Source organism: Mobula hypostoma, chromosome X1 (genome assembly GCF_963921235.1).
Source record: "Mobula hypostoma chromosome X1, sMobHyp1.1, whole genome shotgun sequence".
In the NCBI taxonomy this organism is placed as follows: Eukaryota; Metazoa; Chordata; class Chondrichthyes; order Myliobatiformes; family Myliobatidae; genus Mobula; species Mobula hypostoma.
In genome coordinates this window covers 37976748-37995270 of record NC_086128.1, presented here as the reverse complement: position 1 = coordinate 37995270, position 18523 = coordinate 37976748, and the positions used below count along the sequence as shown (strand labels likewise).

Here is an 18523-nt window from a genome sequence, read left to right as displayed (position 1 = left end):
ATTTGCTAATTTTACATTGCCCCAGCACAACATTGTAAATGACTGTCCAACCTACACCATCGAGAACAGTTCTGAGTTTGAACTTTACCACAGCCGGACCAATAAGAGATTAAAAAATCATTCAGAGGATGCATCAGAACACAAAGGTCGTCGCACATTTACAACTGATTGACTAAAACAGCCAAATTCAAGAGGGCACAGAATTCACTGCGTGCCATGTTGGGATAAGCAATGCAACAGAGCCTTATCATCAAGAAACACAACCAGACTGCAGGTGTGAACAACTCTGGATTAGTCGGCTGCGACCTTGAACTACATCAAGATATAGGCCTCATCTCTACGGAAGGATTGCATCTGACACATTCAAAAGCAAGCATAGCACACAATTAGCCACAAAACTACTAAAAATAATAATACCTTCTGTTCGATAACCTCCCTCCAAAAATATTGTGCAATAATAATTAAAGCCCTTAACCAAGTACAGTGGATTTTGGTTAATTGGGCAATCGGTTAATCAGGGAAGCCGCTTATTTAGGACAACTCCTAAAGAACAAAAACTAGTCAAGAAAGTTGCCAGGATTCCCTTCATTTATTTTGGACACTATGCTATATAATTGGGGCAGGAAACTTTTGCCAAACAGGTTCTAATTAGCGTCAGTCGCATGCACTTGCACTGCTGTTAGACACTACATCGCGTGTAGAGCAAACAGCTTTTAAGTAGCATCAGTTGCGTGTGTTAGTGTTCAAGAAGCAGTGATTTTTGTCACCAATAGTTGGTGAGAAATAAGCAGTTAGACAATTCACAACTGTAGTTCACTACTTAAACAACCTAGGAAATATGAAGAGTTTGAAGGTATCGCCAATCATCTTGAATGTTACAATGAAAATAAAGATTTGGACAATTCAATCGTCAATAGCATTGTATGAAGGTGAAGGCAGTCCATTACCCGCACTCGGTGTATGCACTGATTTTGTTCCTTGTGTACATTGGATGAACTCCTCCGTCAATAACTATCAGGAATTAATACACAGTTTTATAGTACTGTAGTACTATTGGTAGTGTTTTGAATTGTTCTGTATTTCATTTAAATACATGATTTGTTACTCAGTTTGTGTTTTTTTATACCTGTTTAACTGTTTCCATGGAACTTCTGTGTGTTCCTCAAACATAAATTCAAGATTCTCAATAGCAGTCCAAATGCCCCTTTAACACTTTGAACAGTGGTGGGCCAGAAATGTTGTATTATTTTTCAAGGAAGCTTTGAACACATTCTTGAATCCTTTCCTCTATTTGGCATATAATCCTTTCCTCTGACAGGATTGTGTCTCTTCTCCTATCAGATTCCCTCTTCTCCAGCCCTTTACCTTTCCCACCCACCTGGCTTCATCTATCACCTTCTAGCCAGTGACCTTACCCGCCCCCCCCCCCGCCACACCTTTTTATTCTGGCAACTTTCCCCTTCCTTTTCAGTCCTGGTGAAGGGTCTCAGCCCAAAACATCAACTGTTTATTTACAAACCCCATTTCCAGAAAAGTTGGGATATTTTCCAAAATGCAATAAAAACAAAAATCTGTGATATGTTAATTCATGTGAACCTTTACTTAACTGACAAAAGTACAAAGAAAAGATTTTCAATAGTTATACTGACCAACTTAATTGTATTTTGTAAATATACACAAATTTAGAATTTGATGGCTGCAACACACTCAACAAAAGTTGGGACAGAGTTAAAATAAGATTGAAAAGTGCACAGAATATTCAAGTAACACCGGTTTGGAAGACTCCACATTAAGCAGGCTAATTGGTAGCAGGTGAAGTATCATGACTGGGTATAAAAGTAGCGTCCATCAGAGGCTCAGTCTTTGCAAGCAAGGATGGGTTGTGGCTCACCCCTTTGTGCCAAAATTTGTGAGAGAATTGTTAGTCAGTTCAAAAGGAACATTTCTCAATGCAAGATTGCAGGGAATTTAGGTCTTTCAACATCTACAGTACATAATATTGTGAAAAGATTCAGAGACATCTCAGTGCGTAAAGGGCAAGGTCAGAAACCACAGTTAAATGCGCGTGATCTTCGAGCCCTCAGGCGGCACTGCCTAAGAAACCGTCATGCTACTGTGACAATTATAGCCACCTGGGCTCGAGAGTACTTCAGAAAACCATTGTCACTCAACACAGTCCATCTCTGCATCCAGAAATGCAACTTGAAACTGTATTTCGCAAGGAGGAAGCCATACATCAACTCTATGCAGAAAATGCCGGCGAGTTCTCTGGGCCCGAGCTCATCTCAGATGGACCGAAAGACTGGAACCGTGTGCTGTGGTCAGATGAGTCCACATTTCAGCTAGTTTTCGGAAAAAACGGGCGTCGAGTTCTCCGTGTCACAGATGAAAACGACCATCCAGATTGTTATCAGCGAAAGGTGCAAAAGTCAGCATCTGTGATGGTATGGGGGTGCATCAGTGCCCACGGCATGGGTGAGTTGCATGTATGTGAAGGTACCATTGACTCTGAGGCGTATATTAGGATTTTAGAGAGACATATGTTGCCATCAAGGCGATGTCTCTTCCCGGGACGTCCATGCTTATTTCAGCAGGACAATGCCAGACCACATTCTACACGGGCTACAACAGCGTGGCTTTGTAGACACAGAGTCCATGTGCTTGACTGGCCTGCTGCCAGTCCAGATCTATCTCCTATTGAAAATGTATGGCACATCATGAAGAGGAGAATCAGACAACGGAGACCACGGACTGTTGAGCAGCTGAAGTCTTATATCAAGCAAGAATGGACAAAACTTCCAATTGCAAATCTACAACAATTAGTATCCTCAGTTCCAAAACGATTAAAAAGTATTATTAAAAGGAAAGATGATGTAACACAATGGTAAACATGCCTCTGTCCCAACTTTTGTTGAGTGTGTTGCAGCCATCAAATTCTAAATTTGTGTATGTTTACAAAACACAATTAAGTTGGTCAGTAAAACTAATGAAAATCTTTTCTTTGTACTTTTGTCAGTTAAATAAAGGTTCATGTGAATTAACATATCACAGATTTTTGTTCTTATTGCATTTTGGAAAATATCCCAACTTTTCTGGAAATGGGGTTTGTATTTCCATAGATACTGCCTGCCTGACTGCTGAGTTCCTCCAGCATTTTGTGTGTTGTTTTGGATTTCCAGCATCTGCAGACTTTCCCATGTTTATGTATTGTGTACTACTTTATAGTCAGAAAATTCTGGCACAAAAATGAGAAGATCTTGTCCCCCACTTCTCAAAAGCAGTACTATCATACAATATCTTTAAGTGCTGTCATTGTCAGTGGTGATTCACATGCTTCACAGTTTCCGCCTTCAATTTCCTGTTCACTGATAGTCATCAGTAGTGGTGCATCTGCAATACACAACTCACTAAAAAATACCATTTTCTACAGCAGCAGAAATAAATTCGAATCCTATAGAGAAAATTATAATCAAAAATCCAATAGCCTCTTAAACTTCATTGTTGAATCCTCTGCAGATCTCCTGTGGTTCAAGGCTAAAATATGAAGCATAAAAGTATAATGAAAGTAAGAATTCATTTGGCCATCATACACTGAAGACGTTTATTTGGCTAACCTGAAAACTGCTGAGGATATACACTCAGTGGCCACTTTATTCTATAGAATAGCGGAATCCAGCGTGGTCTTCTACTGATATAGCCTATCCACTTCCAGATTTGACGTGTTGTGCGTTCCAAGATGCTCCTCTGCACACCACTGTTGTTATTGTCACCTCCCTGTCAGTTTGAACCAGTCTGGCCATTCTCCGCTGACCTCTCTCATTAACAATACGTTTTCACCCACAGAACTACCGTTCACTGAATGTTGTTTTGCTTTTCGCAACATTCTCTGTTAACTCTAGGACTGTTGTGCATGAAAATTCCAGGAATTCAGCAGTTTCTGAGATACTCAAATCACCCTGTCTGGCACCAACAATCATTCCATGGTTAAAGTAACTTAGATTACATTTCTTCCCCATTTTGATGTCTGGTCTGAACAGCAACTGAACCTCTTGACCATGTTTGCATGCTTTTGGAGTTGCTGCCACATGATTGGCTGATTAGATATTTGTATTAACAAGCAGGTGAATCTAATAAAGTGTATATGCATTACTAAATCTCTTTATGTAGAAATACTTAACCTATTACTGTTAACTGTTTCCCATATTCAAAGGAAAAGTTAGTTCTGTTTTATCCTCAGGTACCACCTAATATAATTATTTTTTCCAGTATTTCTTATATTCTGGAAAATAACACTTTTATTCTTTAGCCAATCATCTCACTTTCAAAATGTCACTTCTTAACACAGCACAAAAAATCAGATTTGCAGCATATTTCAAAAGAGTTTGAAATGTATTCATAATATTTTATGAATTATTTAGAAAAAAATGCTGATAACAATTTTTGCATTGACTTCTGATACTGAAGACCCATTTCTGCTCATAATCAACTGGCCAAGATTTTTGCCGGCTGTGTTCAAACTGCCCCAAGATGAATTGGCTTTCTTGTTATCTGTACCCAAGTACAAGAACCTTTTTAAACTGTGTAGTTATCTTCCCTCCATTCCATACTTCAAATCACAGAGGTACACATCAGAAGAAAAGGCATTTTTTTCTAATAAGCACAATTTGGCAAAAAAGTTAAGCAAAAAGACATCTTCAAAGCCACCTTTATACTTGGAAACATCTACATAGTAGGAAGGAAAAGGAGAATGAATGTCACACCACTGTCATGTGCTTCTCAGTCAGTCTGCAGTTACAACAATGCTTCATCTTGAAGTTGGGTAGAGGTGCATTTGGCCAGAGAATTCTCAGTCCATGTCATGTGGAGGCAATTGATGTACACAGCTGTGCACTAAAAATCAGCAAGATCTGTGGCCAGGGACAGGAGAAAAGTATTACCTTAAAAGTAGTACTTTTCCTCAATTTTCAGTTTCCTATTTTTTCCTCTGATTTCCAGTTCTTTCTTTTTGTTGTCATCTTCCACTTAATAAATATGCCCAATTGTGCTTTGGTAAATCCTTATTTCAATCCAGCTTCTTTATGGAACTTTGCCTCAAGCAGAAAAAATGTCAAAGTTGTGGTTCACTTTATATTCCTTGCTTCCAATTAAATTACAAAAAAAAATCCTTAACCTGCTTTTAAATAAGTGTGAGTAGTTCTTTTTCAGAAGAATCAACTTTTAGAAGCAATTCAAGTGATGGAGTTCACTGTGGGAGATTCCTCATTTAATGAGCTAATAAGATAGAGGTGCTTTTAGCCTGGAGTGGTGATTCTATCCACGTATGTGGTTAGGCCATGAAAAGACACAAAACAATTTCTTATAAGGGTTATTGGTACCTGAAGTATATGACAATAGCAAGAAATTAACTATATGTTTTTCAAATGTATGTTTCCTCAAGTTATTCTCACCTCTGCCTTTTGATTTTTCACTTTAAGATCTGAGATTTTAATCACCTCTTCTTTCACAATAATAATACTAATGGTGAAAACACTGTACACTCTGGATTATTGAAAAAAAATTAAAGAGTGATAATCCCAAGAGCAAGAGAAAAACCAGGGAAGTGGGGTCCCTTAGGGACAAAAGGGTTCTTCTGTGTGTGGAGCCAGGGACTACAGGCAAGATCCTGAATGGTAGATAGGGTGGTGAAGGTGGCATATAGCATACTAGTCTTTATGGGTTGATACACAGAATGAATAAAATACTGTTTGAACTGCAGAGAGTATTGTGTACAGTTCTGGTTGCCACACTATGGAAACAAAATGGTCACCTGGAGAGAGAGTACAGAGGAGATTCACTAGGATGTTACCTGAATTGGAGGACTTTTGACATAGGTGAGTTCTAATGTCCTTATGCTACACCAGCTTCAAAACCTAGATGTGAAGGATCCTGAGAGACCAAGCATCACTGCTGTCAGGTTCCTCCAGTCTTCACTCTTCTACTGAGTCAGCATTCTGTGCCAATGAGGTGATGGGAAATGGAAAGGACAGGTCTGCTCCTGCAGAAGAGTGGTGGACTCACACATGCCGTATCTTTGCTCCTATAGCACAGCAACCCACTTGTGTGTTGCAATTCTCTGCTCAAGCAGGATAACAATCTGCCCATATGCAGCTTCCCTTTGCTCCTGGAGAACCATAAGCTTCTTAAGTGCTATATTCCTGTGTGCAGTGTGGAAACTACCTGCTTATCAGTAGTATTTCATATCTCTATAAAGACAGCAATTTGCTCTGGAGTGGCTCCTCTCTAGTCAACAGGAATATCAGGCTGTTCCCTGCTACCAAATTACTTCACCTGAAAGAATTTCAAGCTGGACCTCTTGCTGGATCATGGCGAGATTCCACTGAAGCAGTGTGTGGCCACTGTCTGTGTGATGGGATTGCTACCAAATCCTTCCAAAAAAAATGCACACGATTTCCAAAACCTCTTTTTACCTCCTGTATTTGGCCAGGCAGGCCTGACAACATGACAACTACCTTGTGGAATCAAGTTGAGTTTATTGTCATGCATCCCATCAGTAGACTTCATCAGGTGCATAGACCAGTGAGCCTCCAAACCAGATCATACAAGTCTGCTAGCAGATGCAGCCTGCAAGGCCCAGACGTAGCTTCCCATGAAACATTATTTCTCCAACCTATTCGGCTCAACCTTCTCCATTCTTGTTTCTAAGGCAATGTATAGTATCAGGCATAATGATACACTTCAGTCATCAAAATCTCCCACCTGCTCCACTCCTGCCACTGTTCATTATGTTCTGACGGGGTCAAAGTAGTGGGTTTCTCTTCCGACCATACAAATAGAAGATTGCTGCATGTCAGCTATATGTCAGCTATATGATGAGGCAGCAGCACACATGATAACTAATTCTAGATCAGTTCAGCAATGAAAGGGAGTTAATGATGATACCCAGTAGAGTGCACTTCTTTGGCTCCTCTACTCATGAGGAGTTGGGGAATCATTTCTTCAGGCTGGTGAATTGCTAACTTGAGTGCCCTTCTGTTATGTGAGTCATCTCCTAGTTATAAACATGAAACATTCTGCAGATGCTGGAAATCCAAAGCAACACACACACACACAAAGTGTTGGAGGAGCTCAGGAGGTCAGGCAGCATCGATAGAAATGAATAACCAGTTGACGTTTGGGACCAAGACTTCTTCAAGACTGGAAAGGAAGGGAGAAGATGCCAGAATAAAAAGGTGGGAGAGGGGAAGGAGGATAGCTAGAAGGCACTAGGTGCAGCCAGGTGGGTAGGAAAGATAAAGAGTTGGAGAGGAAGGAACCTGATAGGAGGAGAATGGACCATGGGAGAAAGGGAAGGGAAAGGGGACCCAGACTGAGGTGATAGGCAAAGTGAGAAGAGGTAAGAGGCTAGAGTGGGGAATAGAAGAGGGGAGGGGGAGGGAATTTTTTTAAACCAGAAGGAGAAATTGATATTCATGCCATCAGGTTGGAGGCTGCCCAAATGGAATTTAAGGTGTTGCTCTTCCACCCTTGGGGTGGCCTCATCATGGCACAAGAGGCGGCCATGGACTGAGATGTAAACATCCCCCAGATATTTCAGTCTTTGCCTAAATGCAACCATGACTGACCTGTCCGCCTGAGTCCCTGCTCACCAAGATAAATGCACCAACATGAAAGGATATTTTTTCATGGGATGCAGCTCCCTTTGTCATGTTAAGTGCAGCCATGATATATTCTACAGTATTGCTCAATTGTGCAAAAATTTGAACTTCTGGAGATGATCTGAGTCAACTCCTACCAGGCTCTTTGTACATTGGTCCTGCGAGGTTTCCTAGCCCACCCCCTTCCTTTTGCTCCAAACCCAGATACAGAACTTTCCTCTTGGCAAGTATCTCACTTAAAAAAATGCCTCTCTCTCTCCATATTAATCTAGGATCTCTTTTCCTTTTTCTCCAAAGCAGTGTAGACACAGGGAAGTGCAAATACTGGAATCTGGATTTAGGTACTGTACCTAAATGTTGACAATTCCTTTCCCACTACAGATTGCTTTGACCCACAGGGTCCCACCAGCAGTTGGCTTTTTTTCCTGCTTCCACATAAGTCATGTTGTTGCTGTATGACTATGCACTTAAGGGACAATGACCAAGATGGACTGCTTGCACAGCAAAATATCAGGAACCATGTAGCCGCATTTCGACACATCTTTTTGGATTTGAACCAAAAAGAAACATGCCTTATGCCTATCATCTGACACCTCATCCAATTGGCCACATTTCATATTCAAGTCTGTTGGATTAGACTGTATAATTGTTATTTTCTCTGCAGTTTAACAATTTATGTCTCCTTGTATGTTATAACATTACCTGTATATGTGTAACTGTTTAGTATGTTTCCTCATGGTCACAGTACATATATGCAATTGTTCAGTGTGTCCCCTAGATTTTACAGTTCTGTCTCTTTCTGGAAGCTTCTTGGTATCGCATTATTTGAATTGGGGCTAAATGTTTGGTTAACTTTTATCTACAAATATGAATGAATGGAATGTCTCTTATCTAGGGGGTTGGAGGGCTGAACACATTGGCCTGCCATTCTTGCTTCTTTCCCTTCCCCTACAAGACCTCTGCTTCTCCCCGTTTTCAATTCTTTTTGTTCTATTAGCGCTTAATACAATCATGAAGCAACAAGTTTTATGCCTTTTTCTTGACTTCCGAAAGAACCATGGATTAAAAAATCAGAATCCAAGAAGTCGAAACCATAAGTTTTCTTATAATCAGTGGAAAAATAAACATGACTCTGTTTCAGGGATTGGATTGAGTGTCATTAAAAAGTCAAAGCTTTACATTATGCACCTACATCCTTGATTGTTTCAGCTGCAAGATCACATTACTGCCTCTAAAAATTAACCAGGCTACCAGCTCTAAAGATCTTCAATTCAGAATACTGGTGTAACATTCCTGGTTCGGGTGGTACTGATTCCTTCCAAAAATAATCACCAGACCTGAATTAAGAAAATTGTATACAGACTCAAGACCTACATAAACTGTCATTTCTCATTTTGCTTTCCTTCCTTAAAGTCAAACAGAACAAACTGTCGCCTATTTTCCTGCTCAGAAGTTCTTTTTTAAAGCCTCTTCTTGTGGCATGGAGAATAGAAAAGTAAGTTTTTTTTAAACTTAGAGATACAGCATGGTTACAGGCTCTTCTGGCCCAATTATAACCATTGTAACCAATTACCCTAATAACCCCTATTGACTGTCCTGTTGTACATATTATTTATTACAAATTACTTTAGATTGCATATTGCACTTAGACGGAGACATAACGTAAAGATTTTTCTCCTCATTAATATGAAGGATGTAAGAAATAAAGTCAATTCAATCCAATGTCTTTGGGATGTGTGAGGAAACCTGTGCGGTCATGGGGAGAACATACAAGCTCCTTACAGACAGTGGTGGGAACTGAACCCAGGTCACTGGCGCTGTACCCACTACACAGCTTGCGGCCCTGTTATTCACGGTTGCTTCACTTTTCTCTATTACTTTCTGTTGCCGTATCAAGACATGTGGTGGTCACTGAGGCTTCACGTAAAAAAATGCAAACTGGAATGCTGGACATCAATGATAGCTCTAATACTCAAGAACACAAGAGATTCTGCAGATATTGGAAATCCAGAGTAACAGACACAAACAAAACGCTGGAGGAACTGGTTGAAGGGTCATTGGGACTAGTAAAGGGTCCTAGCCCGTAACGCTGACAATTCCCCTTCATAGATGCTGCCTGACCTGCTGAGATCCTCCTGCATTTTGTGGTAATAATACTCAATAGATTCATACAATCCAACAGGCCAGTGCTTAGTTAATCTGAAGGTTGCTGTTGATTGCTAGGAACATATGGCAAGCTCTGCAATGATGTTAAGAATAATTTGCATTTTTATCACAGTTTCACATCTTAAATTATTAAACTTTGGTGTACCCAAATCCTTTCGAGTCTAATGCAACTGAATTGCACCCAATTCTTGCTTTTCCTAGGGTGCACCAGCTATGGGTGCAGTAAGATTAGCTAACCAAGTACAGACAGGACAAAGTACAGGAGATTAGAGCTGGGAAGTCCATGATCTGTATTGCTGAGTGGCACATCTGCCAATAGTTACATATTCAGGGGGAAACAACTCATTACACAAGAATGCAGAAGCAGGAATAAACCACCAGACCACAAACCTTGCCCTGCCATTCAATACTATCATGGCTGATCTATGTGAGCCTTATGCGCACCACTGCTCTATACAAGAGGACCTGGCTTTAAGGTAAGGGGTGGGAAGTTCAAGGGGGATATTAGAGGAAGGTTTTTTACTCAGAGAGTGGTTGGTGCATGGAATGCACTGCCTGAGTCAGTGGTGGAGGTAGATACACTAGTGAAGTTTAAGAGACTACTAGACAGGTATACCGAGGAATTTAAGGTGGGGGCTCATATGGGAAGCAGGGATTGAGGGTCGGCACAACATTGTGGGCTGAAGGGCCTGTACTGTGCTGTACTATTCTATGTTCTATGTTTAACTCTTCTTCTGTACTAGTTCCTCATACTCTCAATTCCTCAATCTTTTAAATATTTATCTATGTCCCCCCTAATGATCTGGACTCCACTACCACCAGTGGCAGAGAGTTCCATGCATTCACTACCTTTTAACAGAAGTAGCCTCAATGCACCTATTTTGAATAACAGGCCCCTTATTTTAGAGTTATGTCCCCCCTGTTCATGATCCTCCCACTAATGAAAAGATCTTGACATCTACCTTGTCAGGCCCCTTAAGTTCTTACGTGCATGAATAAGATCATTAGTCATTCTTCTAAATGTCACAGAATACGGTCTAAATGGTCTAATCTTTCTCGACAAACCACCATGGTCATCACAGGGCTTTGTTGATGAGGTCCCTCCAAATCCTCTCCCAAGATCCATTTGCCTTACTTATTCTCATTCATCTTTTCACCTTGCTGTTCCAATCTCCAAAAAGGTTCTGGAACATATTTTCAACTATTCTGTTCATGTTCAGTCAACAAACATTGACTCAGCATGCATTTTCATTTATCTAATCCTAGAAACATTATGTAATCTCTTTTCTATATCAAGAACATTATTTAAATTGTAAATACTATATATGAGGCATATGTAGGTATTCAACAAGCTGCACAAGATTATATGATATTTACAAAACAAAAGTTCATCTTTGTTCCCATATTCCACACTAGGAACCAAGGCACCACCTACTATTCCTCGTTTAATATTTCATCTATTACTTTCCCATTCGTACCTATTGAGGTTCCATTAATGAACCTGTGCTGGTCACATCAGGAAGTTCTACATTCTAAGCATCCTATGGACAAAGAATTTCCCGAGTTCTTTGCTTGATTTATTAACTTATAACTATGGTTCATTACTCAGCTCTCGAGTAAACAACAACAAAAAATTTTCTTTACATTCTGTCTTACACTTGATTGCACCCTACAGCCTCTATCATTTTGAACTGTTTGAAAATTTGAATAATGAGCATGAGCAGGGAGAGCTTCCATTAAGGGCATTTGACAGCAAGGAATTAGATGGTGGTGCAAACTGGCTTTAACGAAGAATTCTCGAAAGCACAGTGTTGTTACACGATCTTTCAGTGGAGAGAACGAGTAATGAAGTGGCGTTAAAAGGATAATTGCTTTGCTAGGGTGCTGTAAGACTGCAAAATAGCAAATCTCACATCTACAGCTGAAAAATAAAACGACGAACTAAATGCGGCTGGCGAAGATACGCTTGAGTCTATTAATGGAACGGTGAAGATTGCATCTTCCGTTTAAAACAAGGTGTGAATAATAATCAGGCCAAGTCATCGATAGAATCGAGCTCACGGATTTCAGCCCTGAAATAAGCACGAATGCACCCACTCCCTGCATTGGGCAGAAAGGGACTGAGCTCAGGTCCCCACGGCCTAGTTAAGCTCACCACCCTCCCCATCGCAGTCCCAGCCTGGCGCGGGGAGGGGCTGCGCTGCAGGGTTGCTGGATCCCGGCTGCACCTGACCACGGAGTAAATAAACAAGGCAGTCTCCGAGACACAGCTCCTGGGCCCTGTCAGCGATACCGCAGAGGGGGGAAACATGGGCCCGGGAAGGGGTGGGGGGGTCAGTGACAGGCCTTGCTGCTGTTTCCTTTATTCTTCGGCCAGGGTTAGTTTACTCACTGCCGTGGGTTCGGCTTCTCGATCGCTTTCTTCCTCCCCTTCTGTCCGTGGCTCACGGTCCGTTCTGACTGAATGGCGCCGCCGCCGGAGAAGTGACTTTACCGCAGCTGCAGCGCCTCCCAACGTGTTGAGCGAGCGCGAGCGCCCGCACTCCCATCACCAGGTCTAACCACTACACCAGCAGGGGCTTCCTTTGCAAAAAAAAATCCCAAGCAGTGTTGCACTTTATCTCTAGTATATCCAATCTTATAACCCTTAAAGCATGCAGTGTAATAGGAAATCTCGATTATGTCCAATTTGCAACGAATCGGGTTAAAATGTAAGTGTATTATGCACATACCAATATACTTAGTCAAACGTAGATTCCTCAAGCAGGGCATGGAAAAAATGATAGCGGTTCTAAATAAATAATTTCTATCGAAGGTGAACCCTCAACCAATAACAACAATCGCTGATTCTCCATGTATCAAATCATACCACAATTTTTAAAGGTCTAACGCCCTAACTAATTTGTCAATATTGAAAACGCCTTAATATTGACAAATTAGTACTAAAAGCAAACGTGCCGGGGTTAGGAATGTTAGTTTTTAATTGGGAAAGGATCTAAATAGAAGGAACACTCTGAGCAACTGCGCAAAAGGTTATTGAAAAGCACAAGTCAGGAGATGGATACAAGAAAATTTCCAAGTCACTGAATATCCCTTGGAGTAAAATATATCCCATGGAAAAATTAAGGCACAGTTGTAAATCTGCCTAGAGCAGGCAGTCCTCAAAAACTGAGTGACTGTTTAAGAAGGGGACTAGTGAGGGAGGCCAACAAGAGACCTATAACTCTGGAGGAGTTACAAGCTTCAGTGGCTGAGGTGGGAGAGACCGCACATACAACTGCTGCCTGACTGTTTCATCAGTCGCAGCTTTATGGGAGAGTGGCAAAGAGAAGGTCACTGTTGAAAAAACTCACATGAAACCTCAGCTAGTTTGCCAGAAGTCACTTGGGAGACTCTGAAGTCAGCTGGAAGAAGGTTCTATGGTCTGATGAAAACAAATTTGAGTTTTTTGGCCATCAGACTGAACACTATGTTTGGCCACCAGCCAAACACAGCTGATCATCAAAAACACACCATCCCTACCGTGAAGCATGGTGGTGGCTGCATCATGCTGTGAGGATGCTTCACTGCAGCAGGCTCTGGAAGGATTGCAGAGGTAGTGGGTAAAATGCAGGGAAATCCTGGAGGAAAACCTGATGCAGTCTGCAGGAAAACTGCAACTTGGGAGGTTTGTTTTCTAGCAAGACAATGACCCCAAGCATTAAGCCAAAGCTACACAAGAATGCTTAAAAACATCAAAGTTAATATCTTGGAGTTTCCAAGTCAGAGTTCAGACCTCAATCCAATTGAGAATTTGTGGCTGGACTTGAAAAGGGCTGTTCACTCACGATCCCCATGCAATTTGACAGAGCTTGAGCAGTTTTGTAAAGAAGAATGGGGGATATTATAGTATCCAGATGTGCAAAGAGACCTATCCACACAGACTCAAAGCTGTAATTACTACCAAAGATGCATCTACTAAATACTGATTGAAAGGGGGTGAATACTTATGCAATCAATTATTCTGCGTTTTATATTTGTAAGTAATTTAAATAATTTTGTAGAGATCTGTGTTCACTTTGACACAAAAGGGTATTTTTCTGTTGATCAGTGTCAAAAAAAAGTCATATTAAATCCTTGGTGATTCAATATAAAACAGTAAAACATGAAAACTTCAGAGGGCTCTAAATACTTTTTATAGGCACTGTATGTTGACTTAATCATATCTTTCTCCACAACCACTCCACTATCTGTCCTGGCACTCTAGTTCCCATCCCCTTTCAATTCTAGATTAACCTCCCCATGTAGCACGAGCGAACCTTCTTGCTAGGATATTAGTCCTCTTCCATTTTAAGTGCAAACCGTCTATTCTGTGCAGGTCTCACCTTCCCTGGAAGGGAGCCCAATGATCCAAAAATCTTAAGTCTTCCCTCCTGCACCAACTCCTTAGCCATGGGTTAAACTGTTTGATCTTCCTATTTCTGGTCTCTCTAGCACATGGCATGGGTAACAATCCTGAGATCACAACCCTGGAGGTCCTATCCTGTAACTTAGCACCTAACTCCCTGAACTCACTTTACAGAGGACCTTGACACCCATCCTGCCCATGTGATTGGTACTGATGTGGACCATGACCTCTGGCTGCTTACCCTTTCACTTAAGAATGCTGTGGACTCGATCAGAGATATCCCTGACCCTGGCACCCAGGAGGCAACGAACCATCTGGGATTCTTATTCTCGTCCACAGGAACTCCTTTCTGTTCCCCTAACCAATGAATCCCCTATCACCCCAGCTCACCTCTTCTCCCCACTTCCCTTCTGAGCCACAGAGCCAGACTGAAGTGCCAGAATCCTACTTGCTGCAGCTTCTCCCTGGTAGGTTATTTCTTCTGCACCCCCCCCCCCCACCCTCAACAGTATCCAAAGCGGTATACTTACTGAGAGGAACAACCACAGGGGTACTCTGCACTGGCTGCCTATTCTCTTTCCCTCTTCTGACAGTCACCCGGTACCTGCCTCCTATCATCTCCTCATTCTCCCGTAGCATTTTTATCAATAGTGAAACCTCTTAAAGGAGCACACCAGAGGACCAGCAGATGTAAGTGAACTGTAGGAATAACTGGAATTGATAATTTCCCACTATGTACTAAGTAGTTTTTGTTTATAATTTACAGTATTTTGTAATGCATCTCAGATGAAGTTCATTCCAAAGGCACTATATCTTACCTTGATACATTTACCTTCCAGATTCAGCTGAGCTAAGACCTACATGATAAAGCCACAACAACAATAAATTTGGAGAGTATTCAAGTATGCCTGGAGACTCAAATTCCTGGGCTGTGATTTCTTGTTGCATTGACTTCAATGGAACTGAATGTACTGTACGGAGATAAGTATCAGCTCAGCAGGTTGAACCAAAGATAGTTTTCTTAACTCCCCTCAATCCTCCAACCACACTCCCCTTTCAAAAAAAATGCCCAGAGTTCTGGCCTTTCCAGCCCTATTATAGGCTTCTTTTGACATAGAGTCAGAGAAAAGTACAGTGCAGAAGCAGGCCCTTCAGCCCATCTAGTCAGTACCAAACCATTTAAGCTGCCTGCTCCCATCGACCTGCACTGGGACCATAGTCCTCTCTACCCCTTCCATTCATGTACTATCCAAACTCCTCTTAAATGTTGAAATCGAGCTCACATGCACCACTTATGCTGGCAGCTTGTTCCATACTTTCATGACCTTCTGAGTAAAGAAGTTTCCCCTCATGTTCCCTTTAAACTTTTCAACTTTCACCCTTATCCATGACCTCTGGTTGTAGTCCCACCCAACCTCAGTGGAAAAAGCCTGCTTGCATTTACTCTATCTATACCCCTCATACTTTTGTATACCTCTATCAATTTTCCTCTCAATCTTCTACATTCCAAGGAATAAAGTCCTAACCTATTCAATCTTTCCTTTTAATTCAGGTCTTCCAGACTGGCAACAACCTTGTAAGTTTTCTCTGTACTCTTTCAACCATATTTACATCTTTCCTGTAGGCAGGTGACCAAAACTGCACACAATACTCCAAATTAGGCCTCATCAATGTCTTATATAACTTCAACATAACATACCATCTCCTGTATTCAATACATTGATTTATGAAGGCCAAAAGCTTTCTTTATGACCCTATCTGCCTGTGACACCATTTTCAATGAATTATGGATCTGTATTCCCAGATCCCTCTGTTAGAAACATAGAAAATAGGTGCAGGAGTAGGCCATTCCGCCCTTCAAGCCTGCACCGCCATTTACTATGATCATGGCTGATCATCCAACTCAGAACCCCGCCCCAGCCCTCCCTCCATACCCCCTGACCCCCGTAGCCACAAGGGCCATATCTAACTCCCTCTTAAATATAGCCAATGAACTGGCCTCAACTGTTTCCTGTGGCAGAGAATTCCACAGATTCACCACTCTCTGTGTGAAGAAATTTTTCCTCATCTCGGTCCTAAAAGGCTTCCCCTCTATCCTCAAACTGTGGCCCCTCGTTCTGGACTTCCCCAACATCGGGAACAATCTTCCTGCATCTAGCCTGTCCAATCCCTTTAGGATCTTATACATTTCAATCAGATCCCCCCTCAATCTTCTAAATTCCAACGAGTACAAGCCCAGTTCATCCAGTCTTTCTTCATATGAAAGTCCTGCCATCCCAGGAATCAATCTGGTGAACCTTCTTTGTACTCCCTCTATGGCAAGGATGTCTTTCCTCAGATTAGGGGACCAAAACTGCACACAATACTCCAGGTGTGGTCTCACCAAGGCCTTGTACAACTGCAGTAGTACCTCCCTGCACCTGTACTCGAATCTTCTCGCTATAAATGCCAGCATACCATTCGCCTTTTTCACCGCCTGCTGTACCTGCATGCCCACTTTCAATGACTGGTGTATAATGACACCCAGGTCTCGTTGCACCTCCCCTTTTCCTAATCGGCCACCATTCAGATAATAATCTGTTTTCCTATTTTTGCCACCAAAGTGGATAACTTCACATTTATCCACATTAAATTGCATCTGCCATGAATTTGCCCACTCACCCAACCTATCCAAGTCACCCTGCATCCTCTTAGCATCCTCCTCACAGCTAACACTGCCACCCAGCTTCGTGTCATCCGCAAACTTGGAGATGCTGCATTTAATTCCCTCATCCAAGTCATTAATATATATTGTAAACAACTGGGGTCCCAGCACTGAGCCTTGCGGTACCCCACCCGTCACCGCCTGCCATTCTGAAAAGGTCCCGTTTATTCCCACTCTTTGCTTCCTGTCTGCTAACCAATTCTCCACCCACACCAATACCTTACCCCCAATACTGTGTGCTTTAAGTTTGCACACTAATCTCCTGTGTGGGACCTTGTCAAAAGCCTTTTGAAAATCCAAATATACCACATTCACTGGTTCTCCCCTATCCACTCTACTAGTTACATCCTCAAAAAATTCTATGAGATTCATCAGACATGAGTTTCCTTTCACAAATCCATGCTGACTTTGTCCAATCATTTCACCGCTTTCCAAATGTGCTGTTATCACATCTTTGATAACTGACTCCAGCAGTTTCCCCACCACCGACGTTAGGCTAACCGGTCTATAATTCCCCGGTTTCTCTCTCCCTCCTTTTTTAAAAAGTGGAGTTACATTAGCCACCCTCCAATCCTCAGGAACTAGTCCAGAATCTAACGAGTTTTGAAAAAGTATCACTAATGCATCCACTATTTCTTGGGCTACTTCCTTAAGCACTCTAGGATGCAGACCATCTGGCCCTGGGGATTTATCTGCCTTCAATCCCTTCAATTTACCTAACACCACTTCCCTACTAACATGTATTTCGCTCAGCTCCTCCATCTCACTGGACCCTCTGTCCCCTACTATTTCTGGAAGATTATTTATGTCCTTAGTGAAACATAGAAACATAGAAACATAGAAAATAGGTGCAGGAGTAGGCCATTCAGCCCTTCGAGCCTGCACCGCCATTTATTATGATCATGGCTGATCATCCAACTCAGAACCCCGCCCCAGCCCTCCATACCCCCTGACCCCTGTAGCCACAAGGGCCATATCTAACTTCCTTTTAAACATAGCTAATGAACTGGCCTCAACAGTTTGCTGTGGCAGAGAATTCCACAGATTCACCACTCTCTGTGTGAAGAAGTTTTTCCTAACCTCGGTCCTAAAAGGCTTCCCCTCTATCCTCAAACTGTGACCCCTCGTTCTAGACCTCCCCAACATCGGGAACAATCTTCCTGCATCTAGCCTGTCCAATCCCTTTAGGATCTTATACGTTTCAATCAGATCCCCCCTCAATCTTCTAAATTCCAACGAGTACAAGCCCAGTTCATCCAGTCTTTCTTCATATGAAAGACCTGCCATCCCAGGAATCAATCTGGTGAACCTTCTTTGTACTCCCTCTATGGCAAAGATGTCTTTCCTCAGATTAGGGGACCAAAACTGCACACAATACTCCAGGTGTGGTCTCACCAAGGCCTTGTACAACTGCAGTAGTACCTCCCTGCTCCTGTACTCGAATCCTCTCGCTATAAATGCCAGCATACCATTCGCCTTTTTCACCGCCTGCTGTACCTGCATGCCCACTTTCAATGACTGGTGTATAATGACACCCAGGTCTCGTTGCACCTCCCCTTTTCCTAATCGGCCACCATTCAGATAATAATCTGTTTTCCTATTTTTGCCACC

The 18523-nt window shown here is 42.0% G+C and overlaps 1 protein-coding gene across 1 annotated transcript in view; it reads right to left on the bottom strand.

The window, feature by feature from the left end:
• The window catches only part of tmem106a (transmembrane protein 106A), a 42025-nt gene extending 29674 nt beyond the window's left edge, over positions 1–12351 (bottom strand). Inside the window, exon 1 of the mRNA XM_063037251.1 lies at positions 12214–12351. The gene's annotated coding sequence lies outside the window, so the exon portion shown is untranslated. The remainder of the gene's footprint in view (positions 1–12213) is intronic.
• Positions 12352–18523: the final 6172 nt, after the last annotated feature.